The 16791-nt window shown below is 44.8% G+C and overlaps 1 protein-coding gene and 1 pseudogene across 1 annotated transcript in view; both read right to left on the bottom strand.

The window, feature by feature from the left end:
* The window catches only part of Vit (vitrin), a 114333-nt gene extending 97762 nt beyond the window's left edge, over positions 1-16571 (bottom strand). The window contains exon 1 of the mRNA XM_055621853.1: positions 16445-16571. The gene's annotated coding sequence lies outside the window, so the exon portion shown is untranslated. The remainder of the gene's footprint in view (positions 1-16444) is intronic.
* LOC129687473 (60S ribosomal protein L31-like) lies at positions 3435-3840 on the bottom strand (annotated as a pseudogene).
* Positions 16572-16791: the final 220 nt, after the last annotated feature.

Genomic DNA, 16791 nt, shown 5'->3' with positions numbered 1-16791 from the left:
TGTGTGTGTGTGTGTGTGTGTGTGTGTGTGTGTGTGTGTGTGTGTGGTGTGATGCATGTACCTGTATCACCAACACTTTTACTGCCAGATTTAATAGTTACACAATAAACAAACCAACCTGAAAGTTGTCATAACATGTGACCCGAGTTACCACTTCACAGATGCCAATATCAAATAAGGAGCAATTGTGCACAGCTCTGACCTCCTTGCCCATTGCTCGTTCCGTACTCCCCTTGCCCTCTAATTAGAAAGAGCCAGCTTCCTAAAGCACAGGTCTTGATGTGCACTCACCTGTCAAAATCTTCACAGCTCACTCTCTAACCAACAAAACCTAAATTCTTTGGGGAATCTTTAGAGATTATGAAAATGTGGCCAGGGGACCCTTCAACTCCATTAAGCTGAAATTCTCCTTCCTGATTCTCTCCCCTGGCCCCAGCACCCATGGACTTCTGATGTTTATCCTAGCACATTAGCACCATGGCTCTCTGGAAATACCTCACTACCTTCACCTGTCTCTCACAAGCTTAGCTATCTTCCAGGCTTCAGCTCGTGGTCCACCTCTTTTATGCAAACCTTCCTGGTCCCCTAAAGTCAAAACTCATCTTCATTCATTTTTCTGTTCATGATTCAAAAAATTTAAAAAAAGAACAAAAAAGTTTATGTGCTAAACGGAGAGAAACAAAATGCATGTCCCAGTTTTAAGTTGCTGAGAGTCTTCAGAGGGAGCTTGACATGCGTTTGGCCATAGCTAACATTTATGGAATACATGCTGACTGTGGATGATATATTAACTCACTCATCTTTACAGCGGCTTGGCAAAGTATTGACTGTTTACTGCCTTCATTTAGAGGTAAGGTCCTGGACGCACACAGAAGTCAGTGACTTCGCCCAAGGTGACAAGGCTGGAAGGAAGAGGGACAAAACTCCCAGATCAGAGGCCCTGCTCTTCTCACTGCCATTGTTACCAAGGCATCTCCCTACAAGCGATGCCTGAGGGTTGGTAAAGGGTGCAGAGATAACCCACTCCAGAGATGGTTTCAGGGAACTGCTTTGCTGCACATGAGCAACCTCTCATAGAGTGGAAACCTGTCAACTGTGATCGGCATTTTACCTGGGGTGGGATGGTGAATGTTCATGCTACCAGGGTCTCTGTGTGGAAGAAGCAGATTCATCCAGAAGGCCAGCTCCTGGCTACTCATACTATTTCAGAATTCTGACTTCAGGAGCATGTTTCTTGTTTAGAAGTGGAGTGTGCCAAGTAGGCTGGCTGCCAGGTCACGCCTGCATTTTCTCCTACACTCTACCGGCCAATCATTGGCTTGTGGCAAGCAGGTGCCTTTATCCACATTCTTGCTCAGTTGGTCTAAGATGGTATCATACTGCTTGAACGCTCTCACATGGATTCCACTGGGCAGCCAGAACTGAGCCATCTGCTCTTACAGCTACCACAGCAAGGAAAATGAGTGGGTGGTACATTGGCTCAGGTGTGGGAACTGGAAGAGGCTTGAACAACTTAACTGAACTTCAGGGAGCTACTGAGCCAGGCATGGAAGAGGAATAAGATTATTATAGAAGAAGGAAGGGGCTACGTAAGCCTTGAATGTCATGCCTAAAGAATGTGAGATCGGTCCTCTAGGCAACAGGGAGACACGGGAAGCTTAAGAATGATTTTTTTTTTTTGCATTCATCATTTTTAATAAGCCCCTTGGAGGTCTACATTAGCCACCCACTTGGAAAAAAATCTGCCCCCTTGGACGTATAGAGGTGATATAATGTTGGTGTTTGCCTGATGTAGGTGTGGCGTCCGGGAGCACCCAACCATGCTCGGTCCATGAGGTCGAGAGGGCCAGCGTCCATCTGGAAACATTCAGCAGCTTTGAAGAGTTTGGGCTGCTGCTTCCAACATGCTGAAAATCCCTGGGGACAGATGGCTCTGTAGGAGAGAGGCCACATCTGCAGCTTTGCTTTCTCCATTTCTGCTTGCCTGTCTGTCCTTTGCCACTCGTCGCTGGATAGATGTGGGGTGGTCAGAAAAGAAAGAAAAAGGAGGTTGGCAGTGGGAGGGGTCCTTTGCAAGGTGGATGTGGCCTCCATACGGACAGTAATCTTTACACAGGGCATAGATATGGGGGCAAGGTCTCAATAACCACATCCGCTGTTGCCTTGATACCAACAAGCACCATGAGGTGGATACTGGAGTCTTCCAGGATTGGGGGGCAGGGGAGACATAGCAGTTCACTTTCTAGTTGTCCCTGCTTCCACCCCCATTTTTGTCTTCAGGAAATAGCAACAGAAAAGTGCACTGAGTCAAATGGGGAGAGCAGACAGAAGATATTTTACTCATTCTTAATACATTTTGCAATAGGTATGGCTACACAAAAGTGTGATGTCAGGTTACCTGGCCAGGACTGAAAGTAGCCCTCATTGCTTCCCTCCCCCTTTCTAACAGACCTCCTAAAAGACAGATTGGTTCCAAGTCAGCAACTGAAACAAATGCAGCTGGAGATTTTAGGGCTGCATCTTGGACCAGTCAGCAAAGAGGCCTGTCGAGGGCATTGTCACAAACTGAGAATCCACGTGCTCTGATATCCAAAACCTGTGCATATTAAAACGACACGATGGCTAGAAAACTCCACACCGTGAAACTTCACCTCGTGCCACAAAACTATTTTTATAACGGCATAAAGCGACCTTCAGGCTACGTACTCGAGAAGGGCACCAAACACGCGAGCCTTGAGGTTAGATGTGGATCCCATCCGCAGTATGTCTCATTATATACGTGAAAATAGTTCGACATCCCAAAGTCCTAGATCCAAAATACCTCTGGGCCAAGGCATTTCAGCTAAGGAATACGCACGCTGTGGTAATTATTACTCCAGGTGGCTTATATCTCGATGTATAACAGACAGGCGGAAATGAAAGATTTTAATCCGATGCTTTGGAAATAGTAGTTGCTTTGCTTGTTGGAAATGAAGGGGCAACCAGAGGTTCCAGGTCTGTGGCAGCCATCTTGTGACCATGAGAAAAATCAGGCTTCAGGAGAAGCTAGCACAAGAAGGAATGGGGTAGCCTGGGGAATTGCAGAGACAGGAGTAGAAGCTTGGAGCTTAGGCCCAGCTCTAGACCATCTGTTCTATGAGATAAAATAGATTTCTCTTTCAGGTAGGTTACAACTGGAGGATTATTTCTAGCTGGTGTAATTTTCGGTGCAGTGACTTTAACTAAAGAAGGTGGACAATGCTATTCCAGAGTGCTCAGAGTGTTTTTCTCCATATACCGGGTAACGTTTCTCACTTGGGCTAGCGAAGAAGACAAAATGGGCACTAAAATGCTTAGAATTCAGAGCGGTGAAGTTAACTTCCCAGTGTCACACAGCGAAGATCTTCATCTTTTTTTTTTTTTCCAGTTCTGAAACTTATCTGACTTTCAGTAGGTTAGTTCTCATCCACATTGACCGCCTGCTGATTTCTGAATGTGGTAACAGGCACGTAAGTTACCAATGTGTGGAGCCTGTTTGGTGAATCCTCATCTCCATTACGTTTCCTGGACAAATGTACTCGGATGCAATATGGAACGTTCCCTATCCGTTTGGCCCACACAGCTTTATAGGGCCTGGTATCTGCGCACATCTGGAGCTCCCGTCTCCTTCATGGCAAATTTCCGAATTTCTCTGTGTGCTCGAGGAGCACGCTTCCTGAAGCCCACTCCATGGGTGCGCTTGTGAGTGTTGTGTTCTCGGGTCACCACCTCGTTGACAGTGGAACAGCTCTTCTCGTCATCCTTCTTTGCACGAGCCATTCTGCCAGGCCCAGTTTGGAAAGGACGGGCGCAAGGGATTGTGGGAAGCTAGATCCGCTATGCTGATTGTATCTATGTATGTGCGGGGGTGCAAGTCTCTGTGGGCATATAAAGACCAGCGGGCAACCTCAGGGTCATCTCTCAGCCCCTGTCCACCTTTTTTTTTTCAGACATTGACCCGTGCTTGGCCTGGACCTCATTGTGTATATAAGCCTGGGTGGCCAGGAACCTCATGGGTCCTCCTGTCTCTACCTCCTCAGTGCTGGGATTGCAGGAGTGTGCCACTATGCTCAGCTTTTAAAGGCCGGTCCTGGGGACGCTTGCACATCAGGCGCCTTAGTGAGACCGCCAGTTCTGCAGCTTTAGGGCACTTTGTGTTGATGGTGTCAAACTTCTCACACAGCCATCACTGTACGTTTCACACTGTGCCACAACGTATTAACTAATTATTAGTGAAATTCCCACACTTACTGTGGTGCACTGTTCGCCTTCAAAGCGACTTCAGCCTTACAAGACCCAGGACGGTCAGCATCTCAAACACAGTCACCGAGAACATTCACGTGGCCTTAGGTGACTCAGCGGCCAAAGCCTTTAATCTAGCAAGAAAAGATACCTTAGGCCGACAGAGTTCTCCCCTGGGCCTCAAGAACTGGGACTCCGAGATCCTTCACGTGTGTGACTGATGAAGTGCAGGCCTCGTGGGGCCCTGCATAGAAAAAAAAAAAAAAGACAAAACAAGAGTAGAGAGGGGTGACAGTGGGGGAGCACCGGCCTTCATTTCTGGCCACACCCCAGGCCCCATTTCCGGGGAGGGAGATCCAGCTCTCACCTACGATATACATCTTTCTGGGGGGGTTTACTTGAGCCAATTTGAGTTAGTTTCTGTCTCTGGAAGCTTGGATTAAAACCTTTTTTTTTTCATGTTTATTTTTTAGTTATGTCTCCTTTCCCCGAAATGATGGCTGGTGGGATAAAAACCTTCAAATGAGAAGGATTCGTGAAGAGACTCTAAGCTCTGGAAACAGACGACCTCAAAGCAAGGCTGCCAGCCCTGTGCTGTGGAGTTTTCCCGGATTATGACGGTCCCGCACCAGCAAGGGACATTTGACAGCTCTGAAGACACTTTGGTTGCTACAATTTGGTTAGGTGGAGACACCAATGCTTGGTACCTCATGGGCAGAGGGTGGTGAAGTAGCTAAGGCATACCGCAGCAAACAAGCCCGGGTTTCAAATAAGGAGTCGGCAAAGTCTAATATGTGTGGGTGGTGATTTCTCAAGTTGTTCATGGGAGTGCTGCCTAGCTGATATTGCCACCCGAGAATTCCTCTTAAGTCTCACAGATACATGGATTAATAAGGTGTGAACTACGTATGGACACGTTCCTTTCTCGGGGGCTGCATTTAAAAAAGTTATGTGTATGTGTGGAGGGGGTTGCCCCAAAGTGGAAGTAGGTGTCCTCTGACGTCTCCTGGATCTGGAGTTCCAGGGGCTTGTGAACCGTCTGACCTGAGTGTTACGAACTGTTAGGTCTTCTGGAAGAGTAACATGAGCCATTTCCCCAGCCTAGGGATCGCTTTTGATCACCAAGAAAACCCCACAGCAGAGGTACTCACCCATGGCCATCAGTTGGACCGAGCAGCTCACGTATGTGTCACTGACATACATGTGCATTGTTTGTGCCACTCATCCATGTGGCATTTTTTCACATTTCAGAAACCCCAAAAGGGAAAGCCTTTTTTGGTATGTGTTTAGAACCATCATTTTGTACCTCGTTAAGAACCTACCATATGGTAATGCTTACCACATCCACAAACCCTTCCACCAATAGTGATTTCTAGGGAGACTGCAAATAGTAATTACAGCTCTGAAGTGGTAGTTTAGATCTTATACTGCCAGTGTGTGTGTGTGTGTGGGGGGAATATACTGCTTTGCAGGCATGCCCTGATGAGCATCACAGAACTCCTCCCAAGAGCCATTCATCCTGGGTAATGGAAGGGCTATCAAGAGCGGAACATCTGGGGAAGGAAAAAAAGGCCCTCTCAGATGAGGTGGGGCATGAGGGCACCTCCCAGTTACCCCGGAAACAAAGAAAGGCTTAAAAAGAATCTCCCACAGCTCCCAAACACGAACTTCTCTCATCAGAGATGCCTTTGCCTAATGTGTTTGACATTGCATTAGCTCTGCCTTCTCTTTGTGAGTTCTCCCTCGGGCTTTTGTGGTTAGTGACTGCCAAGGGCTATCTACTGTGACTTTAGGAATGGGTGTCTATTTCAATTCAACTGGGATCCTTAGAGACCTCACTGGCGTGAACACTGTGATTTCTTGCTCTGCCTTCAGTTCTGAGGCACAGAAAAGCATGTCCAGCTCCAGGTTGGCCTTCCAGCAGAGATAGAGACAGGAGGGTGGGTTTGTGGACCCGCGCTTTCCTGACTGCCTCTTGGAAAAGAACTGGCTCATCTCAGATGACAGGCTTTCAGCTTTTCCGGAGCAGAGATGAAGCACATTCTTGAATCCCATTGAGTAGAGCCTTGTGGAAAACGGAGGGTGTGGAGGAGTGTGGAGGAGTGGCTGTGGCTGAAGAATTAAGGGCTGTGGAGGATTAAACTCTGGAAATTGCCAGGGACAAACAGAAAGAGTCATTTAGATGCAAGATACTAAACCAAGGGAAGCCACCTAGCCTCAGACTCCAGAGCTCCAGAGACCGTTCTGGGCCTTGAAAGAACTTTTAGCTTCACCCACATGCCTCTTCTGATAATTTTTGTCATGTCAGATGGGGTTTGTCCCTTTATTCCTCTTTGTGGGATGATTTACTTATTCATTTGTTTATTTTCATTATTTTTTAAATTGCGATAATGTTGTCGGATACCCTCAAGCTCTGGGCTGAGGTGATTCTACTGCTTTAGCCTCCTTGAATACCTAGAGCCGAAGGCATGTGACAGTAGGTCTGGTTTGTTTTTTGTTTTTTTTTTGCAGAAACTTCTAGAAGTTGAACGTCTATCCAATAACAGCTGTCATTTCAGAATGCTCACTACGTGCTATACACCACACTCGCTGGGTCTTCCTGACTTTTAATATCCCCAGGAAAATACTATGTTCACTTGCTTCTCAGAGCAGAGAACTGAGATTTAGAGAATGTTAGGAAATTGTTCAAGGTCATCGAGGATTATGCGACCATCTTCTAACTCGCCAGACTTCGAATCCTTCACGCCTTCGGCAGCTCATTTTCCCATTACTCTCAACATGGTTCCATCTTCCTTTTAGCCTGACTCATGTATCATTGGCTTTTAAAATACTTGGCTGGCAATAGTTAAAATTCAGGCTGTAAAGCATACACATTGAATAATAAAAGTTGTCATAATTATAAAGAATCATCCTAAGGTCTGAACTCACACAGTGCTCTCTTCCTCGTAAACGTTGAAGTGATGCACAGGCATTACTTTTAAGTTTAGCCAGGCTCGTCACCCCATATAAAGAGATCCGTGAGTATATCACAGTTGACTGTGTGACGGGTGTTAAATTGAGAGCCTCTGGACTCAGTGATGGCATCTGTTCTCATGTCCCAAGGTGCTCTCCTCATAGCTTCTCTCACTGTTGCCTAAAGCAGGGTGGGACCGAGGAGCTGCCAGCTCAGAAGGGAGCAAAATGCCAATACATTTTTCTAAAGAAGTTGTTGCCTCCAGTCTCTGATCACTTCTCTTGGCATTCATGTCCTTTTACACAGACTGGAGGAGGGAGGAAGGTAGGGTTCTGTGCCTCTTTGGAATCCCAGCTTGGGTTCCTTGGAACTTCCCTGGAAGAGACTGAGTAGTCTTCAGGACTGGGGCACAGGGAACCTGATTTTGACTTATGATTTACTTACACCAAATCGGGGAAGAATATGCAACCAGAAAGACTCCCCCTGTAGCTGGGTTTCTTAGGACATGCCTACAATCTCAGCATTCAGGAGGCAGAGACAGGAGAATCATTGCCAGTCTAAGGCCAGCTTAGTCTACATAACAAGCTCCAGGCCGATTAGGCATACATAGTGAGGCACTGTGTCCAAAACCAACCAACCAAACCAGCAACCAAACAAAAACACAAATAAAACCAAGCACACAGACTCCCTGTGTGGGACAGGCTTCTTGGGGTGGGCAGGGGCTGGATGTGCAGAATCAGGAGCATGGAAGGCAGAAGGGACTACACTGAAAGCAAGTGAACACAAATCACCAGCCTTTCAGGGGCTGAGGGGATGACTACAATTCCCAAGCCAGAGCACCTGTAACCAGGTGGCTATAGGTAAGGACATCTACAAAGATCCTATAGCTGTGTCTTAGGGGACCCCAAATGGTTCTAACCCCTTCATAGCTTAGAGAACTTGTTGTCAGCCAATAAAAGGGCCAACCTAGAAGAACTACTACCTTGTCCCACACATACACATGAGGAAACACTGCCTCAAGCCACCCACATTCGGTGTACAGACAGGTATTAGGTATGCAGCTCATTCTTATGTGAAGGAGTTCGCAAAGCAGGACATGCTATTGCTTCAGACACTATAGTGATTGAAGCACAGGTCCTTCTACCTTGAACTGCAAACCAACAGGCCAAGTTGATAGCACTTATTTGTACCTTCCAACTAGCAAAGAGGCAACCCCTAAACCTTTATACAAGCTCCAGAGCTCTGGCTCCTATGTGCCTCATCTCATCAGCTCACCCTCCCCTGAGAGCTGTAACAACTCTGTTGAAGAGGCCTCTTCTCAGAGCTGTGTGATTCCTGGGTTTCCGTGCCTCAGGATATCCTTGGGACACTGTTCCACCCCAGAGTTGTGAGGTTACTGGGCTCCCTGCCTCAAGATACCCCTGGGACACTGTTCCACCTCAGGGCTGAGATATCCTCCCACCACATGAAGTTGTGAGTTTTCTGGACACCTTCCTGCCCAATCAGGAAGTCAGGCCCTCAGCAACTAAAAACAAAACAACAAGATTTGGTGCCATGACTCAGATTTGTGGCCTTGGAACTGTGGGTTTCCTGGACACCCTTCTATCTGAGTGCCAGAAGGCAGGCCAACAAAACAACAATACCTAGGAAGGCCTTTCTGTTACATTTATCACGTCCCCCTTCATGAACTTCAATTCTACACACAAAGCAATCACTATTGCTGGTCAATGGAAAGAGAAGTAGCAGCAATGATACAGAGAAAAAGAGAGAATTTGGTCAGCACCCATATGGAGGTGGGGTGTGAAGATAATAAACTCGAATGCAAGTTCTCAGTGTTGCCTAGTACCATATACATGCCAGTGACACTACACAACTGAGTTAAAATACAGTCAAGGTCATGGAAAACCTCTGGAGCATGGCTTGAAATAATAAAGGGTCTAATCAGATTTTTTCAGAGCAGAGGCAAGAGCTATTGCAGCGTGAGTTCGCGGTGCGGGTATCTGGGGAGTACTGAAGGGTGCCCGGAGAGCATACTCTGAAAATGTTTAATCACAGTGCATCCATGATTTCTCCTGGCCTCAGTGTCAAACACCACCCAGGCCTCCCAAACATCAGCCTCCTCAGTAGGTGGCATGAAATGGTCTGTCGCCCAGGGATTTTATAGAATTTCCCAGCCCCAATCATTCAATGAAAATCATTCCCCCATTTCACTACTTGTAATATCTCCCTCATCTTTCTTGCTTGTTTTGTCTGCAACTTCTCTACCATGAGCTACACACATACACACACACACACACACACACACACACACACACACACACACACACACGTACACACACAAACAAAAAAAACCTAAAAACCTCAGAGAGAACTCACTCAGCATTAAGATGCCAGTGACCCGATCCTCTGGAAACTGCACATACTCATATATTCTCAAGGAATAGAATCCCTGCCCCACACTTTCAAAGGTTAAGGAGGAGAAGGAACAACAGGAAGAGCAGGAAGAGGAGGTGGAGAACAAGAAAGAAAAGTTATACATTCATGGTTCTTGGTTGGAGAAACAGTCTCAGAAAAAACTCCTGGGCCCAGATATATTTGATCCTTGTGGAGCTCCTGTCCTCTAAAGGTCATACTAACTCCCTCTTCTTTCATATGATTCCCTGCACTCTGCCCAAGGTTTGGTTATGAGTCACAACATGAGTCACATCTGTTTTGATACATTGCTAGGAAGAGTCTTTCAGGGGCCCTCTCTGGTAGGCTCCTGTCCTGTTACTTGTTTTCTCCTATTTCCAATGTCCATTCCATTAGTCTTTCTAAGTGAAGATTGATCATCTTACCCTGGGTCCTCTTTCTTGTTTAGCTTCTTTAGGTGTACAGATTTTAGTATGTTTATCTTATCTTATAGGTCTAGTACCCACTTAAGTGAGTATATACCATGTGTGTCTTTCTGCTTCTGGAATACTTCACTCAGGATGATCTTTTCTAGGTCCCTCCATTTGCCTGTAAAGTTCATGATTTCCTTGTTTGTAATTGCTGAGTAGTATTCCATTGTGCAAAAGTACCACAATTTCTGTATCCACATAGCCCATTGCAGCTCAGTATCCAAGTGGGTTCCCTAGTTAGGGGAACAGGGACTGTCTCAGACATGAACTCAATAGCTGGCTTTTTGATACTCCCCGCCCCCCCAGGAAGGAGCAGCCTTGGTAGGCCACAGAAAAGGACATTGTAGCCAGCTCTGAAGAGATCTGATAAGCTAGGATCAGATGGAAGGGGAGGAGGACCTCTCCCATCAGTGGACTTAGAGAGGGGCAGGAAGGAGATGAGGGAGAAAGGTGGGATTGGGAGGGACTGATGGAGGGAGCTACAGCTGGGATACAAAGTAAATAAACTGTAATTAATATAAAAAATAATAAATACAAAAATAAAATTTACAAAAAAGAAAGAAAGAGAGAAAAAGAAAAAGAAAAAAGAAAGATTTCTTTTCGTCACAGCCCCAAAGGGTGATTTCCCACCAAATTTTGCTGTATGTCCACATGAAAGTTTAACTTTTTTCTAACTGAGAAGAATAACCAGTGCTGTTTTTCCTGTAGACTTGTCAATATAAAGAGAGGTTTTCTTTAGCCTGTCCTGTTCCTTCTATGACACGTTACTAATGTCACCCCAGTAAAAAGAAAGGAAATCTTTTGGAGACACAGGCTCTATAGAATCCATCCCTGAACTCCACCTGCACAACCCCACCCCATACGCTGAAAAGTGATTTTTTTTTCTTGTCCAGACAGGGTTTCTCTGTGTATCCCTGACTATACTGGAACTTGCTCTGTAGACCAGGCTGGCCTCAGACTCAGAGATCCTCCTGTCTCTGCCTCTTGAGTGCTGAGATCAAAGGTGTACGCCACCATGGCCTGGCTAGAAAGTGATTCTTAAAATCAGAAGATTATTCAAGGACTCTCCCCCTCCCCCAACAATCCCTTGCTGTGAGTTTCTTTTCATATTCTTTTGTTATGAGAGGACTCTACTCAGGAAAGCCTTTCTCAGAAGTTTGGCTTAACAATTGCTTGTCTGGAATAGCAAAGATTGATCTGATGGTGAGAAGACAAACCAAAAAACAAACCAGGACCCTTCGTGCCTGGAGTGTTAAGAGTGACAGCCTGGCACTGGATTTGAACATGAGATCTTCCTGTCTAGGAACTTAAAGTTCAAGGAGTTGTCAGTGCCTTAGTTTATGCATCTGTGTGAGGAGATACCTACAACTCTTGTCTATTTGTTGTGAGGGTTAAATGACCTAACATACGAAAGGGTGTTACCATTGCTATCACTAGGAAATGATTAGTTGTTCTGTCTACAACATCATTATTATCACCATATCTACTATTTTGCAAGGTATGGTCCACACAGACAGTAAGTTAGGACCCAAAAGAGCAAACAGTTGAATCTTTCAGTAGGATGATGCTTCCTGGGATAAGCCATGGCTTGATTCTTGCATATTCTGGTGAAGGAAACTGGTATGGTCTGAAAGTTAATATCTCTCAAGGCTCAATTAAACCCCAACCCCAAAGGCAATATTTTTTGAAGTTCAGGCCTTTGGGAATGACCAAATGGGAAATTGTTTGTGGAGAGGAATAGCCTTATCCAAAGAGACACCAGTGGCTGGGGAGATGACCCTGTAGGCAAGAGCACTGGCTGGGTAAGCATAAGGACCCCAGTTCAAATCCCTAATACCCATGGAAAATATTGGGCATGGTCACACACATGCTTATTATTAGAGTACTGAGGAAGGTGGGGACAAGAAGGTCCCTGGCCTGTCCCACCAGCCTAGTTCCGGTTTCAGTGAGAGAGCCTGTCTCAAGAGAACAAAGTGGAGAATGATGGAGCATGTCTCCCAACTTCTCCTTTGCCAATACCCCCATCCCGCAGGTGCAGAAAACAGTGGGAAGATGCTGTGTTTGAAACAGAAAGTTGACTCTCACAAGGGGTAGAATGTGTGGGTGCCTGGATCTTGGACATCTCATCCTGCAGAACTCAAAATTAGAATTTCTATCTGTAGGCCACTCAGTCTCTGGCATTTCTTACAGCAACTCAAAGAGACTAAGATGCAAACAGATGGACCCATGACTACCATTTGGCTAAAGACTTGTAGGGCCCCCAAAGTTCACAGTTGGAAATTCTAGCACCCAATGTGATGGGATAGTAGGCCGTGAGGGAGCCATCATGAATGACATCAGCATCTTATGATACAGACTCGATTTCTCACTCCCTGCCGTCAGATAACTGGTGAGAAGACGACTGCCTATGAAGTAAGAATCATGTCCATATCATATTCCAGCCTTTGATCACTTTGATCTTTGGTTTTCATTATCCAGAACTGTGGGAAATTAATGTTTGCTGTTGAGGACAGCTAGTCTACAGTGTTCTAACAGCAGCAACTGACTCAAATACCTAGAAAGGGAGCAATTCTGTATTTTTGTTCCTTCTTCCTCCATTCAGAAGCTTGTACATCTCTTCTGTCAATTCTCTTGAAAAGTCTTCTAGAAGGTTGTACTATTTGGCCAAATGACCAGGAAATAACACCTGCCCTTTAATTTTTCAAGAAGAATTGAAAAAAACAAAACAAACCCAAAAAACTAGAAAAACTAAAAAAACCCCTAGAAACGGAGCTAAATGTTTTTTGGTTTTTTTCATATATATATATATATATATATATATGATTTTAAGATCAGAAAAAAAAAGCAGAACTGTAAAAAAATATTTTTTCTAAGTTGACTTGGGAGCACACTAGTGTTTCTGTGTTGCAAGCCTCTGGCTGCAGCTTCAGCTCAGGACAGGGTTTGGGCATCCCTCACTTCTGTTCACCTTTTCCCCCTGACCTGAGGCACATCTGTTCTGTGTGGATTTGCCATTTTCAGGTTGCCATGTAACATAATTTTTATGGATGGTTCCATCAAACATCATATGGTGCCTGCTTTGGATACTTCCCAGACAGCCCGAGTATTTCTCCTCATCCCTCAGGACCTCAGGAAGGCTTACAGAAAAGTTTCTAGCTGATTAAAAACAAATTCTACAGCCAGAATCCACAAATGTTTGTTTTATGGATGAGGTAACCATGGAAAATGCAATAAACAAAACAGAAATAGTCCTTGCTCTGCTGTGAACATGTGACTCCGGGCTGCTGCCGTGGGTAGGGGGTGGGGGCTGGGGGGCAGAGTCGTTCTTTCAGCAACTCTACTAATGGTCTGTGAAATATAGGAGCTCACTTAGGTGATTCCATGCTGACTCGTGTGTGTGTGTGTGTGTGTGTGTGTGTGTGTGTGTATTCAATGAGAATCTAACAATCAACAAGTGGCTTCTGACCTCTCCCGTGATTGCCTGGCTCCTCTCTCAATGAATTTGCTGTGAGAATGGAAGCCCTGTGCTACCATAGTCCAAGCACTGCCCACACCTGTGTAGAACAGCTTTTTCCCTGTCTAGCTTCTCCCTCTCCTGTCCTCCTCGTGTCTGTGTTGGAGGCTCAGGATTTTCCTTCTCTCCAGGTCACTACAGGGAGACAAATCTTGAAGTAGGGACAGGAAGCTTTCTCAACCACCACAGAAGTTGCCTCTTTGGCTTATCTTTAGCTGAGTGAGGGACCAGTTCACATCCTCTGAGAGAAGTAATGACAGCTGATTTCTCATACATACAAAAAACTACACAGAAATCCACAAACCAAGTTCGAAGACAAGTACAAATGACTGGCTCCACTGAAGCTCTGGTTCCTTGTTTCAGTCATTAATGCAATGAAAATACTCACTAACATTTGGGTGCAGTCAGGACATTTGGTGCTTCAGGCTCCTTGCAACAGTTGTATGAGATAGGGACCGATTCGAAGTCTCCTTCATAGAGGAGAACACTGAGGCACATGGCTTTTAAAGAAGCCTTCTTTTTTGAAGGAATGGCAGAGCCTATTGACTAAGCAACCTCCAAAGAGCCTCGTATGTAGCGTTGCAAAGCCAGTTAACCTTAGCCTTGGCCTCACCTGTCATCTTCAAACCGAGATAGCTGATATTATCTTTACACGAAGATATGCAGACATTCACAGAAATATACCAGGAAATGGAAAAAAGACTGGTCATACAGCCAGGGTGGTCATACAACCACCCTGTCCTAGGTATGTTATGGATGGACACAGCCACACACACCCCCACACATGCACACCCTATTTTTACTGAGACATTTAAACACAGACATTAAAAATATAGTTTCTGTAAGCCTGTTTTGTTACTTCTTCATTGTTTTAACGTAAGGAGAGTCTGAACGATGAAACTGGCCGTCTTGTCTCCCTTCTTCATTTTATATGTCATGTCAAGAGATGGAGACAGAACTATTATCTCCTCAGGGGTCACTTGATGACCTACTGAGAGATCACAGTCTTCTGACCTGCACCCACTAACTCTGACCCTGACTCCCCTGGGGAGGGCTTGGGGAGGAGAAACTGCATTACTTTCCCGGAGGCTATCAAGTATTTATCATAAGGCCAATGGCTCTTCCCATTTTTTCTCTGACTGTATTAAATATATTCCTATAGCAAACATTCACCTTTCAAATTCCTGTTGGAGCTGCAAATCAATAGTAAGCCTCAGGCCTGCCCTGGGAAGGAGGAGATGCAGGTATTGCTGTTTCTATTTTTTCAAAGAAAGTGGGGTGGGGCAAAAGTCAAGAAATGTTCCACGCCTTTCCTGAAGGAGCACAGAGAGGGAGAGGCAGGGCTGCCCTGGTTCTTCAAGACTCCTGGCTTGGCACAGTGGGTCAGACCACACAGCTTTCCTGTGTTCCACGTGTCTTACAGGCATTGCAGTGAGGAACAGCACAGACACTTCTGTTCTCGTGGCACTGTTCAAACTCTCTGCTGTAGTCTCTCTGAAAGAAGCTATTTTTTACGTGATAGGCAACTTGCTGAAGAGATAATTAGATCTGCTGAGGGACAGCCACAGACACGATTTCTGCAGAGATACGGAGCATTCCCAGCGTTCCTAAGGCATTTCCTGTTCAGCCTTTCCAGTGGTGAGGTAGAAGGTATATTTAAATGAAGTTTTAGCCTGGCAAATTAGCATATTGCAATAAAAATGCATTCTTCATAGTCCTAAAAGTTCTTGCCTAACACCTATTTTTAATAAAAGAAGATATTTTAATTTAATAAATAAAAGACAAACTCTTTCGGCTTTGTGCCAGTAGATAAACACACACACAAATACACAAACAATGTTTGATCCTGCCTTGCTGCAGGGCATTTCATCCTTCAAGAGACCAGGGGAAAAACAACCTCGTAACTTCACCACCAAAACTTCCAAATTTATTGCAACACAACGTAATGGCAAAATATTATTTTCTTAGCAGAAACACATTTAAAAAAAAAAAAAAACCATCATGGCCAAGAATGCCTGGTTTTGTTTTTACAATAAACTTCAAAAAAATCTTGAATTCCGTTCTTGGTTTGGAGATGGTTAGAGATGTTGCGGCTTGTTTGGAGGAAAGAATCCTGACTAATTGTTCGATTCAATCCTCTGTTTAACCTGTGCCTCAGGCATTTATTTCATGTTTATACTGGTTCCACACAATCACCCTTAAAAGAGATTGTGCGTCCTTTCTTCTCATGCAAAGTTGAGCTACAGTGGCAAGGCTAACAATGCCAACCCGTTCTTGGGCTTATCAATAACAGAAGCATTCAGTCTAAGAAAACCCTTCTATTGTAAACAGTCAAAGCCTTGCATATCTAGCCACGTTCCTCGGAGACCTGCCTCCATAGAGAGACTCGACTCACTCAGAATCATTTCTCTTTTTGCATCACTGTGCTCACCCCTTATATGGCTTTTCATACATTAAGCAGTCACTGCCTTGTTAATGCATTCTTTATAGGAAACAAATAAAACTTTTTTTTTAAAGAAAGAAAGATGTAAATTACTTAAAGGCTCCTCACAAATGCCACATTTTCCAACTGACTTTAACCGTAATGAAGTTACTTTAGTGACAATGCAAAAACTTTGTTCTCATATTAACACCTCAGCATATAGCACATATATGGTTATTTATGACCACGCCAACTGGCATCCACTTCTATCACAATTCTCTTTGAGCTGAAATTTATCCTCTGGCTTAGGCATTTATGCTTGTTTTTCAACAAAAAGTACTCTTTAATGTTTTAATAACAATGCATGGAAAAGCAGTTATCTGTGCCTTCCTTGAGTAATTCATCAGACGTACCTTGTTTGAAGAAAGCAGTGTTTTTCCCCCCTAAATTTTCCACCACAAAGAATGGTTATTCTTTTTTCTTTAAGCTTTTCTGCATCACGAATCCCATCCAAATTATTCTAAAGAAGAATCAAGAGGAGGTCCAGGAACCTTTTCTCTTCTCAGACGAGCTAAGCAAACATTCCCATCCACCTCTCAGCCCTTTGGAAAGCTCATTTTGTAACACTCACCACACACACACACACACACACACACACACACAAACACACTCGCCTCTCATACTGGGCTTAGTGCTGAATTAGGCGGTCCCCTTTCAAATTTCCACTCCCACTTGCTTTTTTTTTTTTTTTTTTTTTTTT

Source organism: Psammomys obesus, unplaced genomic scaffold, assembly GCF_907164565.1.
Source record: "Psammomys obesus unplaced genomic scaffold, mPsaObe1.curated_primary_1811, whole genome shotgun sequence".
In the NCBI taxonomy this organism is placed as follows: domain Eukaryota; kingdom Metazoa; phylum Chordata; class Mammalia; order Rodentia; family Muridae; genus Psammomys; species Psammomys obesus.
The sequence above is the reverse complement of the archived record's forward strand: the minus strand, read 5'-3'. Positions and strand labels throughout refer to the sequence as shown.